This window comes from Sminthopsis crassicaudata, chromosome 2 (genome assembly GCF_048593235.1).
Source record: "Sminthopsis crassicaudata isolate SCR6 chromosome 2, ASM4859323v1, whole genome shotgun sequence".
In the NCBI taxonomy this organism is placed as follows: Eukaryota; Metazoa; Chordata; class Mammalia; order Dasyuromorphia; family Dasyuridae; genus Sminthopsis; species Sminthopsis crassicaudata.
Genome location: NC_133618.1, coordinates 342,392,582 through 342,407,058, shown reverse-complemented (window position 1 = coordinate 342,407,058; position 14,477 = coordinate 342,392,582). Strand labels below are relative to the sequence as shown.

Here is a 14,477-nt window from a genome sequence, read left to right as displayed (position 1 = left end):
GCATGCTGTCGTCTCCAGAAGCTGCTGATCGCTCTCTGGAAGGAGATCTTCTATGTCAACTCAAATCTCTCAGACAGATTTTTCTTCCTGTAGAGAACCGTTGTCTCCAGGCAGTTGCCGTTAACTCTGGTCCAGAGAAGTGACTTCCCTTCCTGCAGAGAGCCCCGTCAAGCCTGATGTAGTGCTCCTCCTAGAATTCCTAAGGTGTAAACTCCCTTTAAAGGCCCAAACCAAAGGTCTGAGCCAGAGAACTGTCAAGTCAACCTGAGTTCTCACCTTGTAATTGTCCAGACAACCTGAATTCTCACATAGTAATCCTAACATCTCCCCCTTTCTTTTGATTTAGAACATAGGATAGTCATGACCTTGAAACATAAATCCATCAATATGGGAGGTATTACACATAATTACATAGATTATATAAGCACATAGTAACATAGTAACATAATACATGCAAAAGTATATAATAAATAACATGATCAAATAATCATAAATTGAAAATTTGTAAATGTTCATAAGTCCATTGTCCATTAGTCTCATCTTGTGTTAGGAATTCCAATGATTCCTGCTGGTTTTCAAAGTTCTTTAACAGTCTGAGGGTCCATTTAACATCTGAGGGTCCAGGGTTCAAGTCCCTGTTTGGGCGCCAAATTGCTATGGTCCACTCTAGCTCCTCTGAAGGGCTCAGAATAAGTCTTTGTCAATATAAGCAAAAGTCCTTGCCCCACATTGGGCGCCAATTGTAATGTTCTGATTGTCTCTCAGTTGTAATCCTTTTCTGGGAGGAGGTTCCTTTTCTGTATAATTTTTTCCTCTATGAGCAGGTTTCTGCAGAGGTAAATTGCTATGGTCCACTCTAGCTCCTCTGAAGGGCTCAGAATAAGTCCTTGTCAATATAAGCAAAAGTCCTTGCCCCACATTGGGCGCCAATTGTAATGTTCTGATTGTCTCTCAGTTGTAATCCTTTTCTGGGAGGAGGTTTCTTTTCTGTATAATCTTTTCCTTTATGAGCAGGTTTCTTGGGAGGCTTCTGGAGCCTCAAGCCAGCCTCTTCTTCTTCCTGAAATCTTGGCTCTGAATCTCCTCCAGCTCTTGTCCTTCCCCAGTCCAGACTGCTCTCCAGGCTCAATGTTGCCTCTTTTTATCCTCCCAGAGAATGGGTGTGGCTCCAAGAGAATGCAAGGGCTTCTGGGAAGAACCACTTCAACCAATGAGCTTGCTCTTCTTAGAATTCCTAAGGTGTAAACTTCCTTTAAAGGCCCAAACCAAAGGTCTGAGCCAGAGAACTGTCAAGTCAACCTGAGTTCTCACCTTGTAATTGTCCAGACAACCATAATTCTCACCTTGTCACTGTCCAGACAACCTGAGTTCTCACTTAGTAATCCTAACATCTCCCCCTTTCTTTTGATTTAGAACATAAGATAGTCATGATCTTGAAACATAAATCCAAAAATATGGGAGGTATTACACATAATTACATAAATTATATAAGCACATAGTAACATAGTACCATAGTACCATAATACATGTAGTATGTATGTAACAAATAACATGATCAACTAATCATAAATTGAGAATTTATAAATGTCCATAAGTCCATTATCCATTAGCCTCATCCTGTGTTAGGAAATCCAATGATTCCTGCTGGTTTTAAAGTTCTTTAACTGTCTTTTTATTAGCCATGCTCTTTCGGTGTGAGATGTTTCTTAGATCTTCTCCTTTGTTTTGAGGTTTTTCTCTTTTTCTGTCTCTCTCCAGGTGCTTGTTGCCACCCATCTATTTCCTTCTTCATCTGTTTTTCTTCTCTCTGTTAAAATACAAGCAAACCCTCTCTCCCAGGCAGTTAACCCATCTAATTTCCTTCTGTTTACCACTTTCTAAATCTCTTCTCATCATCTGGCAATTACATTGGAGTTATTTGCACTGGACACAGCCCTGTTGGTTCAAAAGGCCTGTATTCTCCCCAAGTGTAATCCATTTTTGCAATCTGATTGCCTTTTGGCTCACTTATCAGGTAATCCCTTTCTGCCATATGATTGCTTTTCTGCTGGTTGATCAAATCAGAGTCCTGACCTTCTAGAGGTTCTTTGGGTGTAACATCAGCTGCCATCATGCCCCAAGTCTTTTTTGCCTGGGGCCCTTGACCTGGGCCCCTCATCCCATTTCCCTGAATTATTCTACATTCTGATGCCCAATGGAGTCCTCTGTTGCATTTTGGACATGGGGTTTTAGGTCTTCTCTCACCCTGTCTTCTCACTGTATCTCCATACCTACACTGAGCTCTTAGATGTCCAATTTTTCCACATTGAAAACATCGCCGAGTTTCTCTAGAAGGTCCTTGCCAGGAGGGACCCTGTCTTTCCATGTTCATCATTTTCCGGGTGTAAAAAGCATTTGTTCCCACTGTAGCACAACATTTTATGATCTCCTCTAAAGGAGCATCTCTGTCTAATCCCCATATAATTCTTTTGCAAATCTCATTGGCATTTTCCTTAGCCAGATATCTGGTCATTATTTCTGTAGCTGCATTTTCTCCAATAGTTCTTTTGACAGCAGTTTGCAAACGTCCCACAAAATCTGCAAAAGGTTCATTGGGACCTTGCTGTATTTTAGTGAAAGCCTCTCCGCGATCTTTCTGTCCAGGGAGGACACCCCAAGCTTTTATTGCAGCCTTAGCAATTTGTTCATATATTGTCATGGTATAATTAATCTGTTCTGAATTCTCTCCATACCGACCTTCATCAGCCAAGTGCTCAAAAGTGAATTGTGTGTTAACTCCTATTTCTAAATTGCATCTGATTTGAATTTTACATAATTCATGAAACTCCGCAAGCCATAGCAAATTTTCTCCAGGTTCCAGGCATGTCCTTGCTATGGATTTCCAATCATTTGGGGTTAGGACTTCATAAGAGAAACCATCTAGTAACATTTTAACATAAGCTGATGTAGCCCCATAAAGGGTACAGCCTCTTTTCAAATCTTTAATTTTATTCAAATCTAAAGGTGCATATCTTCTTCTTTTTTGACCTACAGAGTCAATCTCTTCAATCACAGGATATGCATGTATAAAATCACTTATATCCTGTCCTTCTCTCTTAGCTTTAACCAATGCTTTTTCTAATCTTGTCATAGGCTTAGGCTGCTTCACAGGCAATTCTGTTTGTGTTTCTGCCTCTTCCCCTCCTCCTTCTTTCTCCACCTCTGAAGGTGGAATTGATGTGGGCCTGTCAATAATCTGTTCTCTAGGCAGGATTGAAGCTTCTTCAAGAGAATCATACCCTAATTCCTCATTTAAATCCTCTTGCTCTAGGGCAAGATCTTGATCTTTCCTTTTTTCCTCACACTTCCTCCTCTGTTCATTTTTAAAACTTTTCCTTCTCCTACAACTTGCTTGATAGTTTAAGGCTAATTGAACTATGTTGTAGATATAAAATACCTCTGCAGAAATTGAACGAGGCCCATTTTTTGCATGAAATTCTTTCATTTCAAATCCCACTAGCTTCCATATATCTACATCTATCTTTTCTTCCTCTAAGAACCAAGGGGATGTGCGTCTTAATGCAGCCAAGAGTTTAGCAATCTGTACCCAGGTTACAAGTAAACTCTGCTCCTCAATTATCTTGATTATTCTCTCTATAGTACCACTCCTGAATGGGGCTGGAGCTGAGGCTGCCTCTGGGGCTGGGGTTGAGTCAGCTGAGGTCAAGGGATTGTATTTAGCTAACATCTGCCCCATTTCAGCTATAAGAGATTGCTGGTTTAGCCCTTAACAAATTAAGTTCCTTATTTATCTATTAGCACGCTCACTTAATCTTTAACAAAGTTTCCTTGTTACTCATGGTTCTGGGTCAGAGAGACTGAGATCTGGATTGGACGCTTTTCCACTGGAATCAGGATTTTGTCCATCCCTGTTCGGGCACCAAATTGCTATGGTCCACTCTAGCTCCTCTGAAGGGCTCAGAATAAGTCCTTGTCAATATAAGCAAAAGTCCTTGCCCCACATTGGGCGCCAATTGTAATGTTCTGATTGTCTCTCAGTTGTAATCCTTTTCTGGGAGGAGGTTTCTTTTCTGTATAATCTTTTTCTTTATGAGCAGGTTTCTTGGGAGGCTTCTGGAGCCTCAAGCCAGCCTCTTCTTCTTCCTGAAATCTTGGCTCTGAATCTCCTCCAGCTCTTGTCCTTCCCCAGTCCAGACTGCTCTCCAGGCTCAATGTTGCCTCTTTTTATCCTCCCAGAGAATGGGTGTGGCTCCCAGAGAATGCAAGGGCTTCTGGGAAGAACCACTTCAACCAATGAGCTTGCTCCTCTTAGAATTCCTAAGGTGTAAACTCCCTTTAAAGGCCCAAACCAAAGGTCTGAGCCAGAGAACTATCAAGTCAACCTGAGTTCTCACCTTGTAATTGTCCAGACAACCATAATTCTCACCTTGTCACTGTCCAGACAACCTGAGTTCTCACTTAGTAATCCTAACACATCCCCTCCAATATTGTGCATTATCTTTCCCTGTCATTCTAGCCAATTTGGCAGGTGTGTAGTGGTATTTCAGAATTGTCTTAATTTGCATTTCTCTGATTAATAAGGACTTGGAGCATCTTTTCATATGGATAGAAATAGTTTCAATTTCTTTGTATGAGAATTGTGTGTTCATATCCTTTGACTATTTATCAATTGGAGAATGGCTTGATTTCTTGTAAATTAGAGTCAATTCTCTCTATATTTTGGAAATGAGGCCTTTATCAGAACCTTTGACTGTAAAAATGTTTTCCCAGTTTATTGTTTCCCTTCTAATTCTATCTGCATTAGTTTTGTTTGTACAAAAACTTTTCATTTTGATATAATCAAAATTTTATATTTTGTGATCAATAATGATCTCTAGTTCTTCTTTGGACATAAATTCATTCCTCTTCAACAGGTCTGAGAAGTAAACTATGCTATGTTCCTCTAATTTATTTATAATCTCATTCTTTATGCCTAAGTCATGAACCCATTTTGACCTTATCTTGGTGTACGGTGTTAAGTGTGGGTCAATCCCTAGTTTCTCTGGCTAATGTTTCAATAGAAGTGCTAAAGTAATGTTAAGGTTGGAGTTTAGAATTAGTCTAGGAGTCAAGTTTAGTTTAAGAGGGCTAGTGTCAAAAGGATTCTGGGAAGATGGCAGAGTAGATTAGTACATTTCAAGCTCTTCCTATTTCCCCCACAAACAAAATAAATTTGTACCTTGGGCAAACATAGAATTGTGAAAGATTAAGAAGACTTGAGGCAGAACAGGGTCCTTCCTGGTACAACTCAAGAAGACCTGAAGAAAGACCTCAAGGCAGGATTAACCAATGTGAAGCACCAACACCTCTGGGCCGGCTCCACAGAAATACCAAATGGTTACTCTGGGGCTACCTGGAGCCTCAGAAAGAACCACAGAAATTTTCATCTCCAGATGGCTTGAGGAATTGAGGGTCTGAGTTTTGGGAGGCTGAGTGAGCCTTGGCTGATTGGAAAGGCCAAGCCTAGCTGTGCTTTTGAGATGCGGGCCTGAGTGAGAGCAACCAGGACATCAGATGAGTGCAGAGGCAATAGTGCAGGGATGCTGCTGGTTGTAAGCACTTGCAGAAGAGTGGAGCATTTGTTTGGGGTTCCAGGTTGGAGGGGAGAGCTGAAGTGAAGACAGAGTCACCATTTTCCCCATCCCACAATTAGAAGTGTTTACACTAATACTTCTCTCTCTTTTTTTTTTAAATGACCTATCAAAAAAGAAAGAACTCAACCATAAAAATTTACTATAGAAATAGAGAAGACTGGGATTCATCTTCAGAGGAGGATACTGAAGTAAAAAGAGCTTCTTTTACCTTGACAAGTAATGATAAATAGGTTCCTGCCGAGAAAGAATGTGTAGAAAAACTCAAGAATATTTAAAAATCAGATGAGAGACATTGAGGAAAAAGCTAGGTGGCACAGTGGATAGAGCATCAGCCCTGAATTCAGGAGGACCCAAGTTCAAATATGGCCTCAGAAACTTAACACTTCCTAGCTATGTGATCCTGGGCAAGTCACTTAACCCTAATTGCCTTGAGGGGAAAAAAAAGAAAAACAAGATTATGAAAAAAAAGTTACTCAACTAGAAAAGAAGATAAAGGATCTTAAAGACAAAAATAGCTCTTTGAAAATTAGAATTGGGCAAGGGGGAATTCAGCAAAGTTATGCGACCAAGAAATATAACAAAACAGAATATAAACAATGATAAAATAGAAATAAATGTGAAACATAAGAAAAACAACAGATTTGGAGAATAGATCAAGAAGAGAAAATATAAGAACAATTGGATTACTTGAAAGCCATGACCAAAAAACAAATAAACAAAAACAAAACAAAACAAAACAAAAAAAAACTCCAAAAAACCTTGATACAATTTGCAAGAAATAATCCAAGAATTGTAAATACATCCAGCCATTCTGGAGAGCAATTTGGAACTATGCTCAAAAAGTTATCAAAATGTGCATACCTTTTGATCCAGCAGTGTTACCACTGGGCTTATATCTCAATGAGATCTTAAAGAAGGGAAAGGGACCTGTATGTGCAAATATCTTTGTGGCAGCCCTTTTATGTAGTGGCTAGAAACTGGAAATTGAATGGATGCCCATCAATTGGAGAATGGTTGGGTAAATTGTGGCATATGAATGATATGAAATATTACTGTTCTGTAAGAAATGACCAGCAGGATGATTTCAGAAAGGCCTGGAGAGACTTACATGAACTGATGCTGAGTGAAATGAGCAGGACCAGGAGGTCATTATATACTTCAAGAACAATACTGTATGATGATCAATTCTAATGGATGTGGTGCTCTCCAACAATGAGATGAACCAAATCAGTTCCATTTGTTCAATAATGAAGAGAACCAGCTACACCCAGTAAAAGAATTCTTGGAAATGAGTGTAACCACAACATAGCATTTCCAATCCCTCTGTTTTTGTCCGCTTGCATTTTTTATTTCCTTCTCAGGTTAATTTTACCTTTATTTCTAAGTCCAATTTTTCTTGTGCAGCAAAATAAATGTATGGATATGTATGCATATTTTGTATTTAACATATATTTTAACATATTTGACATGTATTGGTCTACCTGCCATCTGGGAGAGGGGCTGGGAAGAAGGAGGGGGAAAGTTGGAATAGAAGGTTTTGCAAGGGTCAATGCTGAAAAATTACCTATGCATATATCTTGTAAATAAAAAGCTATAATAAAAAATAATCCAAGACAATTGTCCTGTAAGGAAAAGTAGAAATAGAAAAAAATCCACTAATCACCTTTGTAAGAAACACAGGAATATTATTGTCAAATTTTGAAACTCCCAGATTAAAGAGAAAATGTTGCAAGAAACAAGAAAAAAGCAATTCAAATATGCTTGAGCTACAGTTAGATTTGTACAGGACTTATCAGCAGCTGCAATAAAAAACTGTAAGTCCTAGAAGCATATATATTGACAATCAAAATAACTAGTCCTGAGGCCCAAAATATCATATCTAGCAAATTTATACATAATATGCAATGAGGAAAAAAAGGACATTTAACAAACTTACAGATTTTAAGGCCTTTTTATCAATCAAACCAGAACTCAATAGAAAATTTAACATATAAGAGCCAATATCCAAGGTTAATTTTAAGGAACTAATATGGACAAATTGTTTGTTTTCTATATGGAGATGTATACCATATGTTTAAAATTTACATCAGGAATTGGGTAGCTCAAAAGAAAGATTTAAACAGATGAGGTGCAGGGGAAAAATAGACACAAATAATAGAATGGGGAAGAGGGTTTGTAGTTCTGAAAACCTACTCACATTAGGAATGGGTTAAATAAGCAACATTACCTATATACCATAAAGGGTATATAGCATCTTCCAAAATCTAATTTTTTTTTTCATTTTGATGCAACTTTTAATTCAATATTTCATAGCTATCATTACATCATCGCCATTCTTTACACCTTCTCACTAGACACCAATAATAAATTAGGGTCCCTTGTAAATTTATTATGGATGCAGGTAGACAGAAACTATGTAGAGTGAAAGGAGGACAAGTACCACCAGAAATATCAGCCAAGGCACTGTCTTTTCTCTATCAGAGAAAGCAGTTCAGATATTTGATTTTTAGCTGCTTGCTTCTGAGCTTTGGGTTCTTTCCTTTTTTGATCTGGTGGCTTAACAAAAACAATTTCAGTTTTTTCTCCTTCTAAGTCTTTGCCATTCATTTCTTTCATTGCCTTTACACCACCATCTCTCATCAAAATGAATGAATGAATGCATAATCCTTTGGTTTCTTCACTCATTCCAGTTTCCCAAACTGACTAAATGCTTTTTCTAAAATCTCCTCTGTTACGGTATTGACAAGGTTACATACAAATAGCACTTTCACCTTTGCATTGACTTCAGGATCTGGATCTTCTATAGGATCAGCTCATTTCCCCAGATTTTCACTTTGCTACTCATTAATCTATGGTAACCTTGCCTGAGCAGCAGTTTTGTGATCTTCATATTCAAGGAACCAAAAACCTCTGTTCTTTATCTTATCATCTGGCTGGTGGTACAAATGACATCTGTAAGGCCCTCTGTTACTTTGCTAAATTCTTCAAGAATCTCCTCCTTTGTTTCACTCTTGGGAATAGACCCAACAAAAAATCTATTATTTGCAACTGAGATGTAAACACCAATATGTTTTCCAGAGCGAATTTCATGATTATTATACAGTTTAACAGCTTCCTGAGATACTTCTTTTGTATGGAAAGTTAGATCCTCTATTTAGAATAGTAAGGGGATCCATCATTAAGTGCAGATCCCAAATAGGTCCAGCTTTTTCCAAATAGTGGAACAAGTTCATCTTCAATAGATCTCTTGGAATATTTCCCACAAATATCTCTGTGCCAGCAGAGGGCTTTGTCCTGAATATACTAAATCTGGAGGGGGTCCCCCATATTTCCTTTGTCCAGCGGTCACATCAAGTGTGTATCTTGTCCTTTCCAAGAGTGCCTTAATTTTTGCCTCAGCTGGCCACTTTGGTCCTCTGGTTTTCTCTCTGCCTGTATGTCTTTATGACTTTTGTTCTGAACATGTGAGAGATCACTATATTTAAACTGTTGAAGTACTGCCAATGTACCATCTTCATTAATTTCTTTTAAAGCACAACTAAGCCTGCAATGTAAATTTCATCTAGTTTTTCAGCAACTTTCCGTGGTAAATCTACATCAAGCAATGTCTGGAAATGCTCAGAACGGGTAACTACAGAAGAAGTATCCATGGGCTCTTCAGTACCATTCTAATTAACATGTAACCATGTTTCTAGACATCTTCCCATTGGGCTACCGTGGGTAAATCCTGTTTGAAGGGATCAGATTGCAGGAATCACATGCTCACTGCTCCCTATGTTGGCACCTCCCATAGGTGGGAGGAGGTTAAGTAAATAGTAAAACAAGTTAAAAAATAGAATTAAAGTAGAAGACTTAGCAGAGATAGGAAAGAAGAGATGAGCAGTTTATGCACATAGTATTTAACTACAACATAGGTCAGAGGTCAAATTTATTAGAAAAAAAAAGTAGTAATCATTGATCTTAAACATAGTCAAGCTTGAAGATTCAATCAAGAGAGAAATTTACATTATGTGTCAGCCATACTAATATTGTTTACATATGGGTAAATGTATGTTGAATATATGTAGATATGTATTCATGTTGCTCTCTCTATATGTATATATATATATCTATACATATATATGTGGGGGGGGTCTGTGAATGTGGTATGTATATGTATGTTTGTATTGATAGAATCATGCTTAATTATAGCCTGCTTGAGGGAGGTAGAAGAAATTAAAGGGGGAAAAAAGAACAAAGTAAAAAAGTGTACAAGAAAGAACAAAAGAATGACATATAAGGAAATAAAGAAAAGATGGACACTCATGAATATAATTTCTTTTACTATTATATATCTTTTCTTAAACTGGAAATTCATTGTTATATTTTGAATTCTCCCTGGCATTCTGCTGGTCACATGACAATGTTTTGCTTTTTTTTTTTTTTTTTTTTTTTTGGTATTATTTTATTTTATTTTTTGTCTTTGTATTTTCTATTTTTAAAAAAGAGGGCTAATGTCTTGTTCAGAGACAGAGATAGAATAGAATGCACATCTAGAGGATAAGACTGAGATTTTCATTAGATATGGAGAAACCTGTAGGATCTGAGTCAGAAATAACTAATGGTCAAGTTTATGATGAGGTTTAGAATGGGATGGGAGTACAGTTATGGGTAGAGTTTAGGCTTAATGATTGGTTATGATTAGGGTCTTGGTGAGAATTAGAGTGGTAAAGCAGTGTTAGAGTTGGAGATTCAGGTTTAGATTAGCGTTTTCCTTATAGTGGGTTAATTGGAGTGACAGGGAGAGTTACAGTCTGAAGCAATTAAAATGAATGATAGCCATAAGATTAGGGTTGGTTAGAGTTAAAGCAAGTGTAGGTTTAGGGTTATGGTAAAGGTTGGCGATACAATGTTAAAATTGTGTTAGAATTAAGAGTAGAATAATAATTAAATTTTATGCTATTTTAGAATCATAAGTGAAGTTGGAGTCTGAAGTTAAGGGATAGTTTTAGAGTATAGTTTTGGGGAAAGTAAGAATTAGTGTTTTAATAGGTTTAAAATTAGAGTTTGGGTTAATGTTAATGTAAGGAAGGGTGCATATAGGAAGGAGGCTGAGAGTGAATTGGAGACAGGTGAAGTTGTAATCAGAGGCAGGTAAGCCTTATTATAAGAACTCATTAGGTAGCACAGATAGGATTAGGATTAGGGTTAATGTGTCAGTAGGACTGATAATGTAATGTTAAGTTTGAAATTTAGGGGAACTCTAAGAGGCAAGGTTAATTTAAAAGGTTTAGTCTTTTATTCAGAGGCAGAAATTAATATATGAGGGATAGAAAATCCTATCTAAAAATGACTACTCAGAGATCACTCATAGAAAAGCAGAATTATTTTATTTTTTTTTTTGCAGTGACCTTCCCACTTTATTTTATTTTATTTTTTAATTTTAATTTTATTTTATAATTATAACATTTTTTGACAGTACATATGCATGGGTAATTTTTTTACAACATTATCCCTTGCACTTACTTCTATTCAGATTTTTTCCCTTCCTCCCCCAGCCCCCTCCCCCAGATGGCAAGCAGTCTTATATATGTTAAATATATTACAGTATATTCTAGATACAATATATGTGTGTAGAACCGAATTTTTTGTTGCACAGGAAGAATTGGATTCAGAAGGTAAAAATAACAGTTTACATTCATTTCCCAGTGTTCCTTTTCTGGATGTAGCTGGTTCTGTCCATCATTAATCAATTGGAATTAGATTAGCTCTTCTCTATGTTGAAGAAATCCACTTCCATCAGCATACATCCTCGTACAGTATCATTGTTGAAGTGTATAATGATCTTCTGGTTCTGCTCGTTTCACTCAGGATCAGTTGATGCAAGTCTCTCCAAGCCTCTCTGTATTTCTCCTGTTAGTCATTTCTTATAGAACAATAATATTCCATAACATTCATATACCATAGTTTACCCAACCATTCTCCAATTGATGGACATCCATTCATCCTCCAGCTTCTAGCCACTATGAAAAGGGCTGCCACAAACATTTTGGCACATACAGGTCCCTTTCCCTTCTTTAGTAGTTCCTTGGGGTATAAGCCCAGTAGTAGTATGGCTGGGTCAAAGGGTATGCACATTTTTATAACTTTTTGGGCATAATTCCAGATTGCTCTCCAGAATGGTTGGATTCTTTCACAACTCCACCAACAATGCATCAGTGTCCCAGTTTTCCCACACCCCCTCCAACATTCATCGTTATTTGTTCCTGTCATCTTAGCCAATCTGACAGGTGTGTAATGATACCTCAGAGTTGTCTTAATTTGCATTTCTCTGATCAATAGTGATTTGGAACACTCTTTCATATGAGTGGAAATAGTTTTAATTTCATCATCTGAAAATTGTCTGTTCATATCCTTTGACCATTTATCAATTGGAGAATGGCTTGATTTCTTATAAATTAAAGTCAATTCTCTGTATATTTTGGAGATGAGGCCTTTATCAGAACCTTTAACTGTAAAAATTTTTTCCCAATTTGTTACTTCCCTTCTAATATTGTTTGCATTAGTTTTGTTTGTGCAGAAACTTTTTAATTTGGTGTAATCAAAATGATCTATTTTGTGATCAATAATGGTCTCTAGTTCTCCCTTGGACACAAACTCCTTCCTCCTCCACAAGTCTGAGAGGTAAACCATCCCATGTTCCTCCAATTTATTTATGATTTCATTCTTTATGCCTAAATCTTGGACCCATTTTGATCGTATCTTAGTATGTGGTGTTAAATGTGGGTCCATGCCTAGTTTCTGCCATACTAATTTCCAGTTTTCCCAGCAGTTTTTGTCAAATAATGAATTCTTATCCCAAAATTTGGGATCTTTGGGTTTGTCAAAGATTAGATTGCTATTTTTATTCACTATCTTGCCCTGTGCACCTAACCTATTCCACTGATCAACTAGTCTATTTCTTAGCCAGTACCAAATGGTTTTGGTGACTGTTGCTTTATAATATAGCTTTAAATCAGGTACACTTAGACCACCTTCCTCTGACTTTTTTTTCATTAGTTCCCTTGCAATTCTCGACCTTTTATTCTTCCATATGAATTTTGTTGTTATTTTTTCTAGGTCATTAAAATAGTTTCTTGGGAGTCTGATTGGTATAGCACTAAATAAATAGATTAGTTTGGGGAGTATTGTCATCTTTATTATATTCGCTCGGCCTATCCAAGAACACTGAATGTCTTTCCAATTATTTAAATCTGACTTTATTTTTGTGGCAAGTGTTTTGTAATTTTGCTCATATAATTCCTGACTCTCCTTTGGTAGATATATTTCCAAATATTTTATACTATCGACTGTTATTTTGAATGGAATTTCTCTTTGTATCTCTTGCTGTTGGATTGTGTTGGTAATGTATAAAAATCCTGAGGATTTATGTGGATTTATTTTGTATCCTGCGACTTTGCTAAAATTCTGAATTATTTCTAATAGCTTTTTAGCAGAGTCTTTGGGGTTCTCTAAGTATACCATCATGTCATCTGCGAAAAGTGACAATTTGATTTCTTCATTTCCTACTCTAATTCCTTGGATCTCTTTCTCGGCTCTTATTGCCAAGGCTAGAGTTTCTAGTACTATATTGAATAGTAATGGTGATAGTGGGCAACCTTGTTTCACTCCTGATCTTACAGGGAAAGGTTCTAGTTTATCACCATTACATATGATGTTTACTGAAGGTTTTAAATATATGCTCCTTATTATTTTAAGGAATAGTCCATTTATTCCTATACTCTCAAGCGTTTTTAGTAGGAATGGATGTTGGATTTTATCAAATGCCTTTTCTGCATCTATTGAGATGATCATATGGTTTTTATTAATTTGATTATTAATATGGTCAATTATACTAATAGTTTTCCTAATATTAAACCAGCCCTGCATTCCTGGTATAAATCCCACTTGGTCATAGTGTATTATCCTGGGGATGATTTTCTGAAGTCTATTTGCTAATATCTTATTTAAGATTTTAGCATCAATATTCATTAAGGAAATTGGTCTATAGTTTTCTTTCTCAGTTTTCGATCTACCTGGTTTAGGTATCAGTACCATGTCTGTGTCATAGAAGGAATTTGGTAGGACTCCTTCAATCCCTATTTTTTCAAATAGTTTACATAGCAATGGAATTAGTTGTACTTTAAATGTTTGGTAGAATTCACTTGTAAATCCATCCGGTCCTGGGGACTTTTTCTTAGGAAGTTGGTTAATAGCTTGGTCTATTTCTTTTTCTGAGATGGGACTATTTAGACTACTTACTTCTTCCTCTGTTAATCTGGGCAAGCTATATTTTTGAAGGTATTCTTCCATTTCATTTAAGTTATCGAATTTATCGGCATAAAGTTGAGCGAAGTAGCTCCTAACTATTGTTCTAATTTCCTCTTCATTAGTGGTGAGTTCACCCTTTTCATTTTCAAGACTATCAATTTGCTTTTTCTCTTTCCTTTTTTTAATCAGGTTTACTAAGGGTTTGTCTATTTTGTTGGTTTAGAAAAGCAGAATTATTTATTAGAATCTCGAGAAGCAGACCCTATCCTGGTTTGTGAGCCAGATTTACAGCAGGCGAGAGCCACTCCCTTGAAGATGTTCACAACTTTTATTCATTTCAGACAAAGAACCTCCAAAATCCCACCCTCCATAGGTTGTGATTGGTCATATTTGGTCAGTGGAATGCAGCCACAAAGTGATTTATAACCTCTTCTTCTTTGGGCAAAGGAATGCAGCCTAGGCCTTCACATCACTGGGGCCTATATACGTCTGGTTTACGTTAGCTAGCAGTCTCTGATCAATATGTGCTTAATCTGTAAGTTCTTCACCATACTC

At 36.9% G+C, this 14,477-nt stretch overlaps 1 pseudogene; it reads right to left on the bottom strand.

The window, feature by feature from the left end:
* Positions 1-8,084: 8,084 nt before the first annotated feature.
* On the bottom strand, positions 8,085-9,283 carry LOC141552829 (heterogeneous nuclear ribonucleoprotein Q-like; annotated as a pseudogene).
* Positions 9,284-14,477: the final 5,194 nt, after the last annotated feature.